The following is an 18,144-nucleotide window of genomic DNA, read 5'->3' as shown; positions in this document are numbered from 1 at the left end:
CGGACTGGGTTGAGAGTGGGGGGAGTGTGCCTTCATCCTTCCGCTCTTCGGCCAATCGGTGAAGTCCTACTGAACGAGAAGGGAGTATCAGGGAGTACATACGGTCCAAGTATTTTGCCGTTTTTCTGCCACGTCCCAACCATTGACGTGAGCCCACTCCTCGGGTTCCGATTGGACATGTGGATTTTTCCCGCAGAGGCCCTTTGAGTCTATTGGTCGGTGCTGGCCTCGGGGCGGGGCTTGAGTGCCCTCCTCCTTCGCCTCTACCGCGGCGCAAGGGGCGGGACGCGCCGCCACCGCCTCTGCTTCCGCCGCCGCCGCCGCCGCCGCCGCCGCCACCGCCGCCGCTGCCGCCTGCCGCTGCGCGTTCCGCGGGGGAGGAGTCGGAGGCGGAGAAGAAGGCGGTGGTGGCGGGTGGAGGATCGAGCGCTGTTCTCGCTCCGGAGCCGCTGCACAGTTCGGTGAGGGGATTTTTTTTTTTTTTTTTTTAATCTGGCTTGTTCTGATGTCAGGAATATCAGGGTCGGGGCGAGGAAATTGCTGCCTTCACCCCCTCCGTTTCTTAATTTCTCTCCTCGAGAAGGAGTGGGGCCTGTCCCTGCCCGCTGCGCCGGCCATGGTGGGTGGGGTTGATGGCTGTGAGAGGCCTTCTTCGCCTCCTGGGCCCGGTCCAACCCGGACCTGGGGCCGCGCTCGAGTCCGTGGCCACCGCGCCTGCTGGCCCCAGCGAATGGCATCGATTGATCTCGGGGTGTCCACCGGCCGCTCTTCCCAGCTGCTGCTTCTGCTGTCCTTGGTGCCTTGGCCAAGGACCCCGCTGCCTTTCTGCCGAAACTGGCGGCTGTATGAGTGTGCCCCCACCAAAATCTCACAGCCGCCTTCTCTGTCCATTTCCAGTCACCCCACATAGAGCTGATCCATCTTACGCCACAGGCCTGCACCCCCCCTCCCCCAAGAAGCCTTCCGTTGCGGTCGCTCTCCTGGCTGTATTTGCATTTTCTCCGATTGTCACCAAGGCTCGGGTACGCAGCACATCCTGTACAAATCACAACAATCGTTTTTCTCCCGATATTAACGCCATTCCATCAATGCTTCTGCCGGTTAGCGATGTCAGGTCTGAGCCCCCCTCTCGCAGATCCACCTTCAGTTTTGGCCTCCCTAAGATTACTGCTTGTAAATCATTTTGCGCACATTCAAAATGGTGAGTTTAAAGTCGCCCAGACCAAGTTGAAGAAAAAAGGAGGAGGTAAATACTCTTTTTTGCAAGGAGGAAGAATAATCTGTTTAGGAGACTTCCCTCTCCAAGGCATTAAAATTTTTTGCGTATGCGTGGACCCTGCTTTGAGTCTGATGTTTCTGTGAAGTTTACGACTTAAAAAAAAAGGCGCACTGTATTATTTTTTATCATAATCTATTTGGTCAGTTGAATTTCCTTAAAATGACAGTCACCTCTGCTGAAGACTACAGATCATTTGAAGAGTATGTAAATAAACATGGTGATAACAGAAATAAACGTTTAAACTATTTTTTAATTTTTTTCTCCTAGAATTCATGTCATTTTTATATAAAATAATTTTAAGTGTTAAAAATTAATTACAGAAATGCAAACTTGATGTAAAATTTAACAATTTAGAAAAAGGACTGTCAGGTAAAAGTGAACATTTTTCATCCCCCAGCCCCACTCCACTGTCTAAAGTTAACCATTTACTGTGCATCTTTCTAAATGCATTTCTGAACACATTTACATACATGGAAAGTTGGGTTTGTGGGGGAGAAGTGGGAGGAATACCAGACACATTGGTATATCACTTGCTTCTTTCACTTGTTTTTATGTGTTGGACATCTTTATTTGTTATATATAGGTCTTTCGGATACTGACAAAGGTTAAGAGGTATTTCATTAGTTTGAATGAGCTGTAATTAACCATTCCTTTATTGAAAGACATTTAGTTTTTTTGCAATCACAAATAATGCTTTATTTGAAACCAACTTTTTCATGTATTGATTAGTTTTTAATTACAAACTTTAAATCTTAAAAAATTAAAAAAAAAAATTCAAACAGTGTGGAAGAATGGTAAAAAGTGCAGTTCCCACCCCCCTTGTAGTCCTACTTTTATCCTAAAAGTCAACTGTTAGGGAAACTTCCTCTGTATGTGATTATTTCTGGAGCATGGATTCCTATCAATGGAATTGCTGGGTAAAAGGGTATGCATATTTTAAATTTTGATAACCATTTTTCCCTTTTTCAAAATTACTTGACTCTTATGCATTTCTTCTCCAGATGAACTTCAGACTCAATTTATAAATTAAATGAAAAATCCTTAGGTTTTTTGAATGATGTCATATTGAAATTTTAGATTGATTTTGGGCAAACTGATCTTTGTGATACTGAGCCTCTCCCCTCAGAAAAGTATGCATGTATGGTATGTCTTTCCCTTTTATTCACATCTTGCTTTATATTCTTAAGTATTGAGTTTTATAGGTCCCCTGCCTCCCCCCCCCCCCCATATGTATCACATTCCTTTCTAATATTCCTAGCTGTCTTATGATTTGATTTGCTCTGGTGGATGGAAACTTTCAGTAAAATTTTCTTTCTCTTTCTGGTTATAGGAAAACTTCTGAATTTTTTTTGTTTATCATGTATCTAATCACTTGAATTGATGATTATCTGAAAGTTTTCACAGATTTGTGACTTTCTTTTCATTTTTTTTTTTATAACTTAGGTGTTTTCCTCGTTGCTTTGGCTGGTATACTTCCTATATAATTTTGAATAATAGTGATAGCTAAAAACGCATTGTTTCTGTCTTTGAGGGGAATGCTTCTGATTTTTTAAACATCGGTTATGATGTTTGCTGAAACTTTCTGATAAAGAGAATATTAAGTTAAAATATTTTCTTCTGTTCTTGGCTTTCCAAGGTGATTTTATTGTTATTTTTAATTTCGGATGACATTTTTAAAAACCATAGTGGGTATTGAATTTTTTTGATGTTTTTGACTTCTTTTTAGTGGTTATATAAGGGCATTACCAATATTCCTTGGTTTATATTTTCCCAAAAGAGTTCCATTTTAAAGAATCACCTTTTTTGAGGATAGTTTACATACAATAAAATGTGTGTATTTAAAATAGACAGTTGAGTATGTCTTGGCGAACACGTACACCCCTATCACCAGCACCACATTCAACAGTAGAATGTTTTCATTACCACTATCAAGATAGAGAATATTTCTCTCATTCCCAGAAGTTCCCTTCTGCCCTATGCAGTGACATTTTTACCGCTCAGCCCCAGGAAACCATTGTCCTCTCTTTCTCACTGTAAATTGGTTTCATTTGTTCTAGAGTTTCATATAAATGGAATTACATAGTCTGTTGCATCTAGCTTTTTTTTTCTGTTAGCATGATGGGTTAGAGAATCCTAAATACTTTTCTGTGTTTAACTGATTCATGACTTTAATTGTTAAGTAGCAGTCCATGGTATTGGTCTACCACAATTTGTTGACTATTTCACATATTTATGGATAAATGGATTGTTTCCAGTTTGGGGGTATTATTGATAAATCGCTGTAAACATCCGTTCATGAAGTTTTGTGTTTCTCTTGGGTAAATATCTAGAAATGCATCTGTTGCATTGTATCGTAACTGAATGTTTACATGTAAAAACCTGCCACACAGCTTCCCATGTACAGTTCCAGTTGCTCTATACCCTCATCAACAGTTGGTTATTTCAGACTTTTTCATTTTAGTCCTTCTAGTGGGTATGTAGTTATATCACACTATAATATTAATTTACATTTATCTAAAGATTAATAATGCTGAGAATTTGCTTTTGGTCCTTTGTGTGTCTTCCTTTGTGAAGTATCGGTTCAAATCTTGCTTATTTGTAAATATTGTTTATCTCACTGAGTTGTACGTATTCTTTGTATATTTTTTTTTCAACGTTTATTTATTTTTGGGACAGAGAGAGACAGAGCATGAACGGGGGAGGGGCAGAGAGAGAGGGAGACACAGCATCGGAAACAGGGTCCAGGCTCTGAGCCATCAGCCCAGAGCCTGACGCGGGGCTCGAACTCCCGGACCGCGAGATCATGACCTGGCTGAAGTCGGACGCTTAACCGACTGCGCCACCCAGGCGCCCCTCTTTGTATATTTTTTTGTGGAAGTCCTTTGACCCACACAGACACATACACACATAATGTAGTCTGAAGCTTACCTTTTTATTTTCCTAACTTTTCAGAACAGAAGAGTTTTTAATTTCGATTAAATTCAGTTCATCAATCTTCCTTTTAGGATTTGTGTTTCTGTGTTCTAAGTTTGCTAAGTGGAAAGTTGTACAGATTATGTTTTCTTCTACAGGTTTATAGTTCTGGCTTTTATGACAAGGTGTATCATACATTTTAAGTTAGTTTTTATATATGGTGTGAGATAAGGGTTAAGGCTTGTTTTCTCAGTTCTAGCACCATTTGTTAGGAAACCTTTGATTTCCTCATTGAATTAACTTAGTTAAAAATCAGTTGTCCATATATGTGGGTCTATTTCTGGACTAATTCCTTGATCTTTATACCTGTCGTTTTGCCAGTTCCACATTGTCATGGTTATTGTTGCTTTACAGTAAATCTTGAAATCAGGTAGTGTGAGTACTCCCAACTTTGTTTATTTGCAGTACTTACTTCATTTTTAAGTTTTTATTTGTATTTCAGTTAGTTAACCTACAGTGTAATATTAGATTCAGGTGTACGATATAGTGATTCAGCACTCCCATACACCCATTGCTCATCACAAGTGCCCTCTTTAACCCCCATCACCTATTTCACCTATTCCCTCCTCCCCTCTCTTTTGTTCTCTATTTTGTTTGTTCTCTATTTAAGAGTCTGTTTCTTGGCTTGCCTCTCTCTTTTTTGTCCCTTTGCTCATTTGTAAATTCCACATATGAGTGAAATCATATGGTATTTGTCTTTCTTTGACTGACTTGCTATTTTTTTTAAAATTTTTAAAGTTTATTTATTTATTTTGAGAGAGAGAGAGAGAGAGAGAGAGAGAGCGCGCGAGCATGAGTGAGGTAGGGTCAGAGAGAGTAGGAGAGAGAACTCCAAGCAGGCTCCTCACTGTCAGTGCAGAGCCTGACCCGGGGTTCGAACTCATGAACCACGAGATCATGACCTGAGCCAAGATCGAGATCAAGAGTTGGATACTTAACCGACTGAGCCATGCAGGTGCCACCTGATCTACTCTTTTTCAAAATCATCCTGGCTGTTGCAGTTTTTTGCTTTTCCATAAAATTTTTTTGGAAGTGACTTGTTGGTTTTAGTCTTTTATTGTTAAGTATAATAGGGCCTTTTTATCAAATTATTATATATTCTATATATTCTGTATTACCATTTTAAGTATACTAGGCCTTTTATGAAGTTAACTGTGTTCGCATTCTGTTCCTTGATTGCTGAGAATTTTTAACAAGTGGACACTGAGTTTGGTCAGATGTTTTTACTGTTATTTATTGAGATGATCATATGGTCTGTTAATATTTTATTTTTAAATGTTGAATCAGCCTTGCATTCTCTAGATATCTCATTTGGTCATGATGTATTACCATTTTCATAAATTGGTGGATTAGATTTGCTCATAGTTTGTTGAGTACTGTTTTGTATTTATGTCCACAAAAGATGACTTTTCATGTAAATCTTTGTATTAGGATCATGCTGGCCTCAGAATTTGAAAGTGTTAAATATTCTGAAAAATTTCCGATAAGAGTGGTCTTTGTTTGATAAATCTTTGCTAGAGTTTTCAAGCTAACCCCTCTGGGCCCAGAGTTCTCTTTTTGAAAGGTTTTAAAGGATACATTCAATTAATAGTTATAAGATGATTAGGGTTATCTATTCTTGAAAGTTTTTCGTCTTTGCATGAATCGCTTTTACTCACTATATGAATTTTAGTGCTTTGTGTCTTTCAAGGAATTCATCTGTTTCATCTATTCATTGCCATAAAGTCGTTTCTTTATTATCTCTTTACCATCTATAGCTACTGTAATGATGTCTTTTCATTTATTTCTCATGTTGACAATGTGTCCTCTCTTTTGCCTTTACTAGTTTGTGTCCAGGTTTATCAATTTTATTAATTTTTCCAAAGATCCAGTTTTTTGTTTTATTGCATTAAAAAAATTTTTTTTTTCAGTTTCATTGATGTTTGCTCTTTACTATTTTCTTTTTGTATGCTTTTGGGTTTAAATCCAGTCTATTAGGATTTCTTAAGGTATAAACTTGAGCCATTGATTTGAGACCTTCATTTCTTTCTAAACACTACTTTAGATATTCCCACAACTTTTGTTCTGTTGATATTTTCTAAATACTTAATGTGACTTTCACTTTGACCCATGGTTATTTAGAAGTATATCATTCTTGCACTGGGTGTTGTATGGAAACCAATTTGACAATAAATTTCATATTTAAAAAAAATGTATATCACTCAGTTTCCAAATATTTGGAAATATATATATAATAAATATGTAAAATGTATACGTAAACATATCTTTATAATTGATTTCCATGTTTCTCTTTTTTTGTAGACCAATAACATACTTTGTATAAAGACAGTATTCCATTTTCTGCAGTCTATTTTATCTGACATTAATATCACTCTACCTTTCTTTTGGTTAGTGTTTGCATAGTATATCTTTTTACTTTACATCTATGCCTTTATATTTAAAGTAGGTTTGGTATTGACAACCCACTTTCTTTTTAACCCATCCTGACAATATGGCTTTTTAATTTGGTTGTTTAGACCATTTATGTGTAATGTAATTATTAATGTGATTACATTTAAATCTCCCTTCTTAGTAGTTTTTTATTTAACCTATAAAAATAGGTTCTCTATTTTTACCTTTATTAGTAGCTCATTACTTATACTTAAGTTTGCCTGTTTAAAAAATTTATACTGGCTTCTTTGTGATTTGTATTATACATCTTTAATTCCAGTCTTTATACAGGCAGTGTTATACCACTTTTTATATGGTATCAGTGCTTCATAACAGAATATTGCCAATTTCTTACTATGTTAGCACTACTATTGTCATACGTTTTACTTTTATATATGCCATAAGTTCATAATACCTTGCTACTGTGTTTGCTTTAGACCTGCATTGTCTAGTATGTCCTAGCCAGTGTGACTAATTTGAATTTCAAGTAGTTAGTATTAAGTTTAAATTAATTTCTATATATTAGCCATTTTTTTAAGTGCTTAGTAGCCACAGGTAGCTTTTAGTTTTCAGATCGAACTGTGTAAGATATAGAACATTTTCATCATCTCAGAAAGTTCTATCAGTGAGTGCTACTTTATACAGTTCTGGTTTGAAGTAACTAAAAATGAAAAAAAAATTTTGCATGTACCTTCACTTTAATTATCTTTAGAGTTCCATATTCCTTTGTAGAGTCAAATGTCTGTTTTGTACTCTTTCTGTAGTTCAGGTCTACTGGTAACAAAGTCTCTTGGGTTGGCTATAACATACTCTATTTTACTTTTTATTTTCCTTGCACAGTATTTTGCTGGGTATAGGATTATTTGTCCCCAGTGTTTTTCTTATGTTACTTTAAGGATGCCATTTATATTGTCTTTTTGCTTGTATGGTTTCTGACAAGAAGTCAGGTGTAATTCTTCATTTCTCTCCGTCAAAAATGTTTCCTTTATTGTTGGGTTTTTATAGCAGGTTGAAAATGATTTGTCTTGGGGTATTTGTGTTTTCTATATATAATAGTTGTTGTGATTGTTCACTGAGCTTTTCTTAAATTTATGTTTAATCTCTTAAATAATATTTGGAAATTTCTCAGAATATCTTCTTATATTTCATCTGTACCACTTACCAGCTCTGCTTGTGAGAATCCGGTTATGTAGGTGGTAGTTGATTTCATACAGTCCTACATTTCTTGGAGGCTCTGTTTAATTTCCTCCCCACACTTTCCTTTTTTTTTTTTTTTTTTTTTTAATTTTGTATTTCAGTTTGGGTACTTTTTAATGACCTGTCTTGAAGTTCATTTATACCTTCTTCCCCTGGTCCTTTGATGAGCCCATAAATGCCTTTTTGTTATTTGTCAATGTGTCTTATTTCTTGCATTTGCTTTTCCATCTCTTGAAATCCTTGATCTATTTCCTAACACTGTTCAGTAGTAAAGGTTGTTTGTTTTGTTTTTCTTCTTTTACCTATCCTCTAGCCACAATGGAGGACAGTAATTGGTGTCATTCTGTCGGTAGGGTAAGTCTTTTTTTTTTTTTTCTTTTTTTTTTCTGTATGGGTGAAAGGTGTAGTTAGGACTTTATTTTATTCACTTGTTGGCAATCAGTACCTTCCTTTCACCCTGAAAGAAGGCCTCTTTAGTCTCCAGCCTGTTCCCAATCTTTTCAGCACCTAGTAGAGATTCGTAGATAAGAGCCTGTGAGTGGGTACCAACTTTCTGTTTCTGCAGTTCTCAGATATTTTGTACTTTCATCCAACCCACACTTTGTCTTTACCTGCAGTGTAATTACCTGAGATGAGAAAATTTAAAACACTCTTAAAAGGAAGATAAGTTATTCTGAGCCTCTAGGAAATAACATTCAGCAAATAAAAAAGATGCATTTTGTAATTTCAAGGGAAACCACTGAAATATTGATACTAAAAGGTATTTCAAACAAGCTAGTAGGTGAAATAAAATGGAATAGTAAAAAAAAAAAAAAAAAAATTGACCAGTACCAAAGAAGTCAAGAAAGGAAGAATAAAGAAACAACACATAGAAAGGTGATACTTAAGCTAATCTGTATTATGGCAATTATGTTAAATGTAAATGGTTTAGACACTTCAGTGGCAATACAAATATTGTTAGCCCTTATAAATAAGATTCGTGTATGGGGCGCCTGTGTGGCTCAGTTGTTTGGGCGACTGACTTCAGCTCAGGTCATGATCTCACAGCTCGTGGTTTCGAGCCCCGTGTTGGGCTCTATGCTGACAGCTCAGAGCCTGGAGCCTGCTATGGATTCTGTGTCTCCCTCTCTCTCTGCCCCTAACCCACTCGCATTCTGTCTCTGTCTCTCTCAAAAATAAATAAACATTAAAAATAAATAAATAGATAAAGATTCATGTATGTTTAATTTATAAAGAACACTTTAAGTGCAAAATGCATGTAAGATCAAAGTAAAAAGATAAAATTGAGTATTGTCTGCAAACACCAAAAGAAAGCTGATCGTATTAATTTGTACAAAACAGATGTAAGACAAGATGTATTATAATAAGTAAAGAGGAATATATTATAATATGTGGGTCACTTCATCAAGAAAATATAATCATAAGTATGTGTTCACTTAATAATATAGATTCTGAACAGAGAAATTAGTGTAACTAACAGGAAAGATAGGTATGTATTCATAGCTGAGATTTTAAATACATGTTTAAGTAAATGATAGAACAGTTATGTAAAAAAATCAGTAAAGGAATAAAATTTGTATGACATGATTAATCACCTTGACATAATTGACATTTATAGAACATTGTGTCTAACAACTGAAGACTATACCTTTTTTTGTGTGTGTAAGTGCACTTGGGACATTTGACAAAATATTCTAATTCTTAAAGAAGTATCAAATTTCAGATTGACATTATGTAGTGCGTGTTTTCTGATCATTGTGGAATTAATTACAGTTCAGTAATAGAAAAATAACTGGAAAGACTCCAGATGTTTAGAAGTTAAGCAAGACATTTTTAAATAGTGCATTAATCTGAAGTCACAATAGAAATTAGAAAACATTTCGATCTGAAAAAACAACAAAATATTGCATCAGAATTTATGTATAGGAACATTTATAACAACATGAACGAATTGTGTTGATCAAAAGTAGATAGACGCAAAAGAGTTCACATTGTATAATTCCACTTGTGTATTTTATTTTATTTTATTTTATTTTTAATTTTTTTTTTCAACGTTTATTTATTTTTGGGACAGAGAGAGACAGAGCATGAACGGGGGAAGGGCAGAGAGAGAGGGAGACACAGAATGGGAAACAGGCTCCAGGCTCTGAGCCATCAGCCCAGAGCCCGACGCGGGGCTTGAACTCACGGACCGCAAGATCGTGACCTGGCTGAAGTCGGACGCTTAACCAACTGCGCCACCCAGGCGCCCCCCACTTGTGTATTTTAAAACAGTAAAAGCTAATTTGGGGGAGTAGAAGTCCAGAAAGTGGTTGCCTCTGGATTGAGAGGAGTTAATAAATTGGAAGGGGTAAGAGAGAACCTTCTGAAATGATGGTAATGTTTTATATCTTGAACCACGTGGTAGTTATTCAGATATATAATATATGTAAAAATCCATTGAACTGTAACATATGTTTAAGAGTTTTGCACTTAATAGTTCTTCAACAAATGACTGCAGAGAAAAGGAAAATACTTGAAAAGTTTTTATCATGAAAATTTCTAAACAAATTTTTGTGAAGTATAAGGAACCACTCTTACACAACATCTTGCATCAGCGTTTTGTCATGCTTGTTTTTTTATCTTCCCAAACCCACACACATAAGCTCTTTTTTTTTTTTTGTGGTTAGCAGGCTTCCAAGTCTCTAAATATCATAGGTGTATTAATTTGTTCTGAGCACATTATGTGCATTTTTATCATCAAATGAAATTTGCTACATTTGGTATGCATAACATTGAATTTTCTATTTTCCTTTTTTTTCCTGTACTCTTGTTATTTCTTTTCTTGGCTCACTCATTGACATGGAAATAAATCTGTGCTGTTTCTTGATTTGAAACTGATTTTTCTTGGCATCCCATAGGAGGGTGAGTTGAGCAGGGCCCTTTTTGTGCCACATCTGAATCAGATCTTCCTATCTAAATGAGAGGTAAATTTGAAGAATATTCTTCATCCTATTTTTTGATGGATTGATATTTTATTCTTCCATCTCAATTTGTCTTCGACTTTAATCTTTTTTCCCCCCTTAGCCAGTTATATTTCCAGTAAAGCAGAGAAAATCTTTATTGTTCTAGTGTGTTGGTTATATTCTCATTCAGCTCTTTCTTCACAGGTTTTTCTGTATGGTTAGTCTTTTAGAAATAGCAGTTTGTAACAATTTTTTTAAATAGAGTAACAGTTTATAATCATTTGTGAGATAGAGGCTTTACCGTAACAGAAATTGGAAATACAGTTTTATAACTACTTAAATACAAAAGTTTGGATTATCAAATGGTCTCTTTCTGATTACATATATTTTATGTTTTTCAGTGTAATTTTCACTGTATCAGTGCTGAGTTTATTGTTCCTCTTTTACAATAATTTACAGGAAACATTGTCAAGAAAGGTAATAGTTAAATACGCTTAACCTTTTATCATATTATCTCGTCACATTACTAGGGATAGCAAGCCCATTTGATCTGAGAAGTTTAACAGTTGTACTTTTAAAATTTCTCTCTGATTTAGGTACTCTTATCATTTCTACAGTTGTTCACGTACAGAATCTGGTAGTCATATCCTGGAAGTTTTCTTGTGTATAACCTAGAAGTCCAGTGGTTGGTAATACGTTATTTGATTTACCGCAATTGATTTTATTCATGTGTCTATTTGTTTATAGCAATATATAGGAATAATATCACCTCTGTCCTTATTAATTGTATCTATTAATTACATCTAGTGGAATATTTTGCATTGTTTATATGTAAAAGAAACCATTTGAGCTTGTGACTAGAAGACACGATAAATCTAGAGATAGATTAAAAAGAATATGTAAGTGTGAGAAGTACTTTAATTGCAAGCTTAGATTGTTGTTCAGAGTAGATACTTTTTTAACCTCTTGGAATATTTGCTTTGCCTTAGTAGCTGAAAATAGAAAGATAATGTTAGTAAACTAAGGTAAAGTGTAATTAGTTCCGGCATATATGGAACAGCTTTCTAGCTGTATTTGTCGTAGTTTATCGTAAAGTCATTTTGTCATGAAGTTTGTATGCTATAACTTATAGCTCAAGTATGATAATAATCACCAACATTCTATATAAATAAATATTTTACTGAAAGGAACTGCAGGCCAGATAATTTTAGAATTTTGTTTTGTAAGGAATTTTAAAGCCATTTTTAGGGCATTTTGCAGGCACATATATATAAAGGGAAATATGAGAGAATATAAAACAAATTTTGCAGAGGGCTGGGAAGAATAATCAAGAATCTTTGCTCTTCATATTGTTGGATTAAATCGTATTTGTGTCTCAACTTTTTTATTTCTAGAAAAGATGCTTTAATTGTGAGTTATTTATAGGCAGCCTAATAAATGAGAGAAGATATTTCCAAATTATATATCTGACAAAGGGTCAATATCTAAAATATTAAGAAATCATAAAACTCAATAGCAGAGAAACAATCCAATTAGAAAATGGGTAGAGGAAATGAGTAGACGTTTTCCCAAAGACAACATACAAAGACAACATGTACCTGGCCAACAGGTACATGAAAGGATGCTCAACATCACTAATCATCAAAGAAATGCAAATCAAAGCCACGATGAGATATCAACTCATATCTGTTAGAATGACTTTTATCAAAAAGACAAGACATAACAAGTGTTGGCAGGGATATGGAAAGAAGGAAAACCTTGTATACTCTTGGGGGGAGTATAAATTGGTATAGCCACTACGGAAGATAGTATGGAGATTTATCAAAAAATTAATAAATAGAACTACCATGTGATCCAGCTATTCCACTTCTGGGTATTTATCCGAAGAAAACAAAAATACTAACTTGAAAAGACACACGCACTCCCATATTCACTGCAACATTATTTATAATGACCAAGATATGGAAACAACCTAAGTGTTTATTGATGGGTGAATGGATAAAGAAGATGTGGTGTATAGCCAAAGAATGCAAAGGTTTGCTGGCATTCACCACCAGCTAGAAGTACAAAAGAATTTCCTCCAAAGCCTTTGAGAGGAAATATGACCCCATTGGCACCTTGATTTTGAGCTTTTAACCTCCAGAATTGTAAGAGATAAAATTCTGTTGTTTTAGGCAACACACACACACACACACACAAAAAAAAAAAAAAAAAAAAAAGAAGGAAGATTGATTGATTGATCTTCCTCAGGTCAAAAAAAAAAAAAAAAAAGATGTGGGTTGTGTGTGTACAGACACATACATACAAAATGGAGTATTATTCAGCTATAAAAAAGAATGAAATGTTGCCATTTGCAACAATATGGATATGGATGGACCTTGAAGGCATTATACTAACCGAAATAAATCAGAGAAAGACAAATATTGTATGATCTCATGTGTGGAATAAAAAAAAAAAAAAAAAAACAACCTCATACATAGAACAGATCAGTGGTTGCCAGAGGTGGGAGTGGGAGGCAGGCAAAATTGTTGAGCACGGGGGCAAAAGGTACAAACTTTCAGTTATAAAATAAATAAGTCATAGGGTTGTAGTGTATAGCATGGTGTTGTAGTTATTAATACCATATTGTATATTTGAAGGTTACTAACAAAATACAAGTTAGAAGTTCTCATTTGTTACTATTTATGGTGATGGATGTTAACTAGACTTACTTTGATGATCATTTAGCCCTATGTACAAACATCAGATCATTATGTTGTATACCTGATCTAATATATATGAATTATGTCTCAGCTTTTTTTTAAAAAAAGTGAGTTATTTTTGGCTCCCAGCAAATGGGTCACAGGTGTAAAGATCCAAGCTTTCAGTTGAAGCTCTTCTTCTGGAAGTTCAACTGATTTCTCCTTTGCTTTGCCTAAAACTTCATTTAAATCAGATTTAAATTCTAAAAGTAAGTATTCCTGATTCAGTAGCTAGTTAGTGAATATTTATTAGGTGATAGGTAGAATGTAAGAGCTAAGCAACGGTTCTGAGATTGCCAGCAAACAAAACATAAGTATAATTCATTTTAATTCTGTAAGCCATAACCTGGCACTTTCTATGCTGAGAATAAGCAGCTCTTTCAAAGGGAGAAAATATACTTTCATGAGATGGCATTAGAAAATCTTTGTTCTTGGGGTACCTGGGTGGCTCAGTCGGTTAAAAGTCTGACTCTAGATTTGGGCTTAGGCCATGATCTCACAATTCTTGAGTTTCAAGCCCTTTGTGTCAGGCTCTGTGCTGAATGCACAGAGCCTGCTTGGGGTTCTCTGTCTCCCTCCCTCCTCTCTCTGCCCCTCCCCTGCTCGTTCTCTCTCTCTCTCAAACATTTTTTTAAAAGAGCTTCGTTCTCATAATAGGTGGAAATATAGGAAAATTCAGTATCCACATACCTATCTATCCATATCTATCTCTCTCTATATATAAAATAATATAATTTAAGTTATTTGTGTTTGTTAATTTTTACAGGATAATTTGTTATGCTTCAGTAGACCATAGTTTCTGTAGGTGAGAAATTCAGGAGCAACCTGACTGGGTGGTTTGTCTCAAGATCTTTCATGAGGTTACCCTGAAGATGTGGGTTGGGACTGCAGTCATCTGCAGGTTTGATTGTGACTTAAGGTGCTGCTTCCTAGGTGATTCGTTCACATGGCTGTTGTCAGAATACCTCACTTCCTTCTGCTCTTGGCAGGAATACATTGACTTTTCCATAGGAGTACCTGAATGATCCCATGATGTAGCAGCTTGCTTTTCCCAGGGAGAGGGAGCTGAGAGAGAGCAAGGAGGAAGCCACAATGCCTTTTATGCCATAATTTTGTTCATTATACATTGTCATTTCTGTCACATTGTATTCAATAGAAACAAGTGTCTAAGTACAACCCACCCTGATAGGGAGCAGATTAGGCTGTGCTTTTTGAAGGGAGAAGTGTTAAAAAAATTTTATCAAAATTATTTTTTAATTATTCTGTATTATTATCATAGAGGTTCGATGACGTTACTGAAGTAGGTAGACTATGTTGCAAAAATAATAAATGTGTTATTTTTAAATATAATACAAGCTTTGTTATTAGTTGATTACTCACTGGAGTAGAAATATGTTGATACCAAAGACAATTCAAGATGTAGGTCTACTGTGTACCAATATTAGTATATATTGTGTCTATATAGGAATATGAGCACTCATTACTCTGTTTGCCTAAGTTCCTTTCATTCATTACTATTTATATATATATATATTTTTAAATCACTTAAACTACCACTAGCTTTCATTTAACTTGCCTGAGTATCAGAGCTGGGATTTAGATCCAAGTGTACCCAACACTTAGCCCTCTCTTTTCATTATATTTCCTTATTTCCATCAGAGAAAGGAGCACATGTTTGTTCATTCATTCATTTGTCCAATCATTTACATACATACTGTGTTAGTGCAGTAGAAACAAGCATTTAATAGACCTAGTGCATGCAAGTACAAATAAAATAAGGCCTTTGTCTTTAAAATCACAACTCTTTCAATTCTGCCGTTGGAGGTGTATGTCCTACACGCACGTTTTCCCTTGTATTGTTTTGAAGGTTGTTTTTATTGCCTGTCTATAGCTGCTGGTTATTAAAATGATAAAGTGATGACTTGTGGGTTAAATAAGATCTAGAATTAATACTTCATTGATTTACTTCTTTAATTCTTAGACAACAACACATTTATATATTTTGCTTTATGACAATTAGTAAGAAATATGAATAATTGCATTTGAAATGAATAAGCATCACAAATAGAAAGAAGTCATGTGTTACTTATTAAGTGAATAGTACAAGGAGCAAGAGATTAATTCAGCAAAGCAACATCTCTTCAGAGAGAACTCAGAGACAATGTTTCTGATTCACTTAAGATACAAATTTGGGACTAATGATTTAACCATTTTAATCTTGATATACCACTGTGGTTTTTATTTCTTATTATTCATCCTCCCCCCTCCCTGTTCTGCTTTTTTTTTCTTTTTTATACCTTTTTTTATATGGAAATGAGAAAGTATCTACCACTGTTGTAGATACTTGAGCATGTCTGGCCTTCAATGAAATAGAAATAATTAGTATATACAGAGAGACTCTAGTCTAGATTTTAGTCATAAGGCATGAATCACTGTTAAAAATGATAATAAAAGAAGCAGAAAACAAGAAACTACAAGAAATTTAGAAGATTATTACAGAGAATACTGAAAGGTTCAAAGTAAAATTGGATGAAATTTACCATCTCATAGAGTGAAAATTAGAAAAGTTTACAGGATTAATCTTTGTAGGCCAAATACAGGGAAAATAGCCATTATTAAAAAAGGACATCTTTGAGACAAACTGATACGAGTCTTATTTAAAACAGCCCAATAGTGGCTGTGTAGGAGAAATTATAAAATGGCCTGCCCCTAAAAAAGTCCTTGTGGCATTATAGAATACCACTTACTAAGAAGATATCCTAAATATTCCAGGGAGAAAAATTGGTTTACTTACCAAAAACTGAGAAATAAATTGGCAGAATGGGATGCCATATTGCAACATGGGATGCTGGAAAACCATGCCTTTCAAAGTTAGGAAGAAAATGTTTTTTCTTGAACTATACCCAAAGTCTGAGGGATAGATGAAAATTTTTTCAGACATGCAAGGACCCAAAGTTTACCTCCTTACATAAAATTTCTGAAACAAATACTTGATCTTCTAGTAAAGACACACACACACACACACACACACACACACACACACACACACGAGAACACGGGATTCAAATCAGGGGACTGAGCTCAGAAGTAGTCAAAAGTTAACACAGCGGGGGTCACAGGGCTTGAAAACAAGTAGATTAAATTTTGTTGGAACACCTTTAGAAAGCAAGTGGAATCACGTTAAAGAAAATTATTAAGAAACGGTGATTTTCAGGACGTATGTACTCTTTCCAGTTCCTTTCCTTTCACTGTCTGTGATCAGGCTTTTACACCTCCCATTCTACCAAAGTTGCTGTTGTCAGAGATCTTCAGTATCCTCCATGTTGCTAAGTTCAGTGACCAGTTACAGATCCTTCTTATACTTTATTTCTTAGCATTTGGCACAGTGGATTAGTTCTTCTGTCTGAAGCACTTTCTTCATTTGGCATCCATACTCCTGGATTTTCCTTTTCTTTCCATTGGCCTCTGTCAGCTTTTTGGTATTTCTTTCCTGGTCTCTTAATGTTGGATTGTCTCAAGGCTGTCCTTGAATCTTTTTCCTTCTCCAAGTACACTTAGATGTCCTGTCCAAGTTCATGCCTTTTTGAATGTATCTATATACTGGTAACTCCCAAATTATACTTGCAGCCCAGAATTCTTTTAGTCAACTCCAGGCTTCTACTTAACCTTTCTTTCTTTCTTTCTTTCTTTCTTTCTTTCTTTCTTTCTTTCTTTCTTTCTTTCTTTCTTAAAATTTTTTAATGTTTATTTGTTTTTGAGAGAGGGAGAAAGAGAGAGAGAGAAGCAGAGTGTGAGCAGAGGAGGGGCAGAAAGAGAGGAGACACAGAATTTGAAGCATGCTCCTCCAGGCTCTGAGCAGTCAGCACAGAGCCTGATACGGGGCTTGAACCTATGAATGTGAGATCATGACCTGAGCCAAAGTCAGACGCTTAACTGACTGAGCCACCCAGGTGCCCCTCTACTTAACATTTCTGCTTGAATGTCTGATAGATATCTCAGACTTAATACATGTAAAACTGAACTGAAGATACTTTCTCCTAACCTGCATCTTTCACAAATTTTCCTACTTCATTCAGTTAATGGTAACTGTGTTGTTGTTGTTGTTGTTGTTGTTGTTGTTGTTGTTTTCAGTTGCTCAGGCTATAGAACTTAGAGTCAGCCTCAACTCCTTACCTTATTTTATAATCTATATCAGAAAACTTTGTTGGCACTTCCTTCACAGTATATTCAGAATCTGCATTTCTCACCACCTCTAGTTTTACCCCGGTCTAAACCACTGTGATCTCTTGCCAATATTATTTCCATAGCTTTGCAAACAGGCTCCTTGCCTTTGACCTTGTTCCCCTTCACTCTATTCAAAACAGTAGCCAGAGTGTTCCTATTAAAACAGAAGTTAGGTAATACCTGTTCTGTGTTCAGAACTCTTCAGTGGTTTTCCAGCTCACTCAGAATAAAACCTACATTTCTTGTGTTAGCCTATAAAGGCCTATGTGACCTGTTCCATCTCACCCCCTATCACCCACCCTAATTAATTTTCTAACCTCATCTGTTGCTTTCTGTCTTGTTCATTCCATCCCAC

General features: G+C 35.6%; 1 protein-coding gene across 2 annotated transcripts in view; it reads left to right on the top strand.

Moving 5' to 3' along the window:
* Window positions 1-282: 282 nt before the first annotated feature.
* Window positions 283-18,144, top strand: part of PJA2 (praja ring finger ubiquitin ligase 2) — a 71,230-nt gene continuing 53,368 nt past the window's right edge. Inside the window, exon 1 of one of the 2 annotated variants that reach the window (XM_043595178.1) lies at window positions 283-461. The gene's annotated coding sequence lies outside the window, so the exon portion shown is untranslated. Of the gene's footprint in view, window positions 462-928; window positions 1,023-18,144 lie in introns of those variants that run through there. The other variant, XM_043595186.1, reaches the window with a different exon arrangement.

The sequence above is a fragment of the Prionailurus bengalensis genome, chromosome A1 (genome assembly GCF_016509475.1).
Source record: "Prionailurus bengalensis isolate Pbe53 chromosome A1, Fcat_Pben_1.1_paternal_pri, whole genome shotgun sequence".
NCBI classification, from domain to species: domain Eukaryota; kingdom Metazoa; phylum Chordata; class Mammalia; order Carnivora; family Felidae; genus Prionailurus; species Prionailurus bengalensis.
This window is presented reverse-complemented; position numbering and strand designations above follow the sequence as displayed.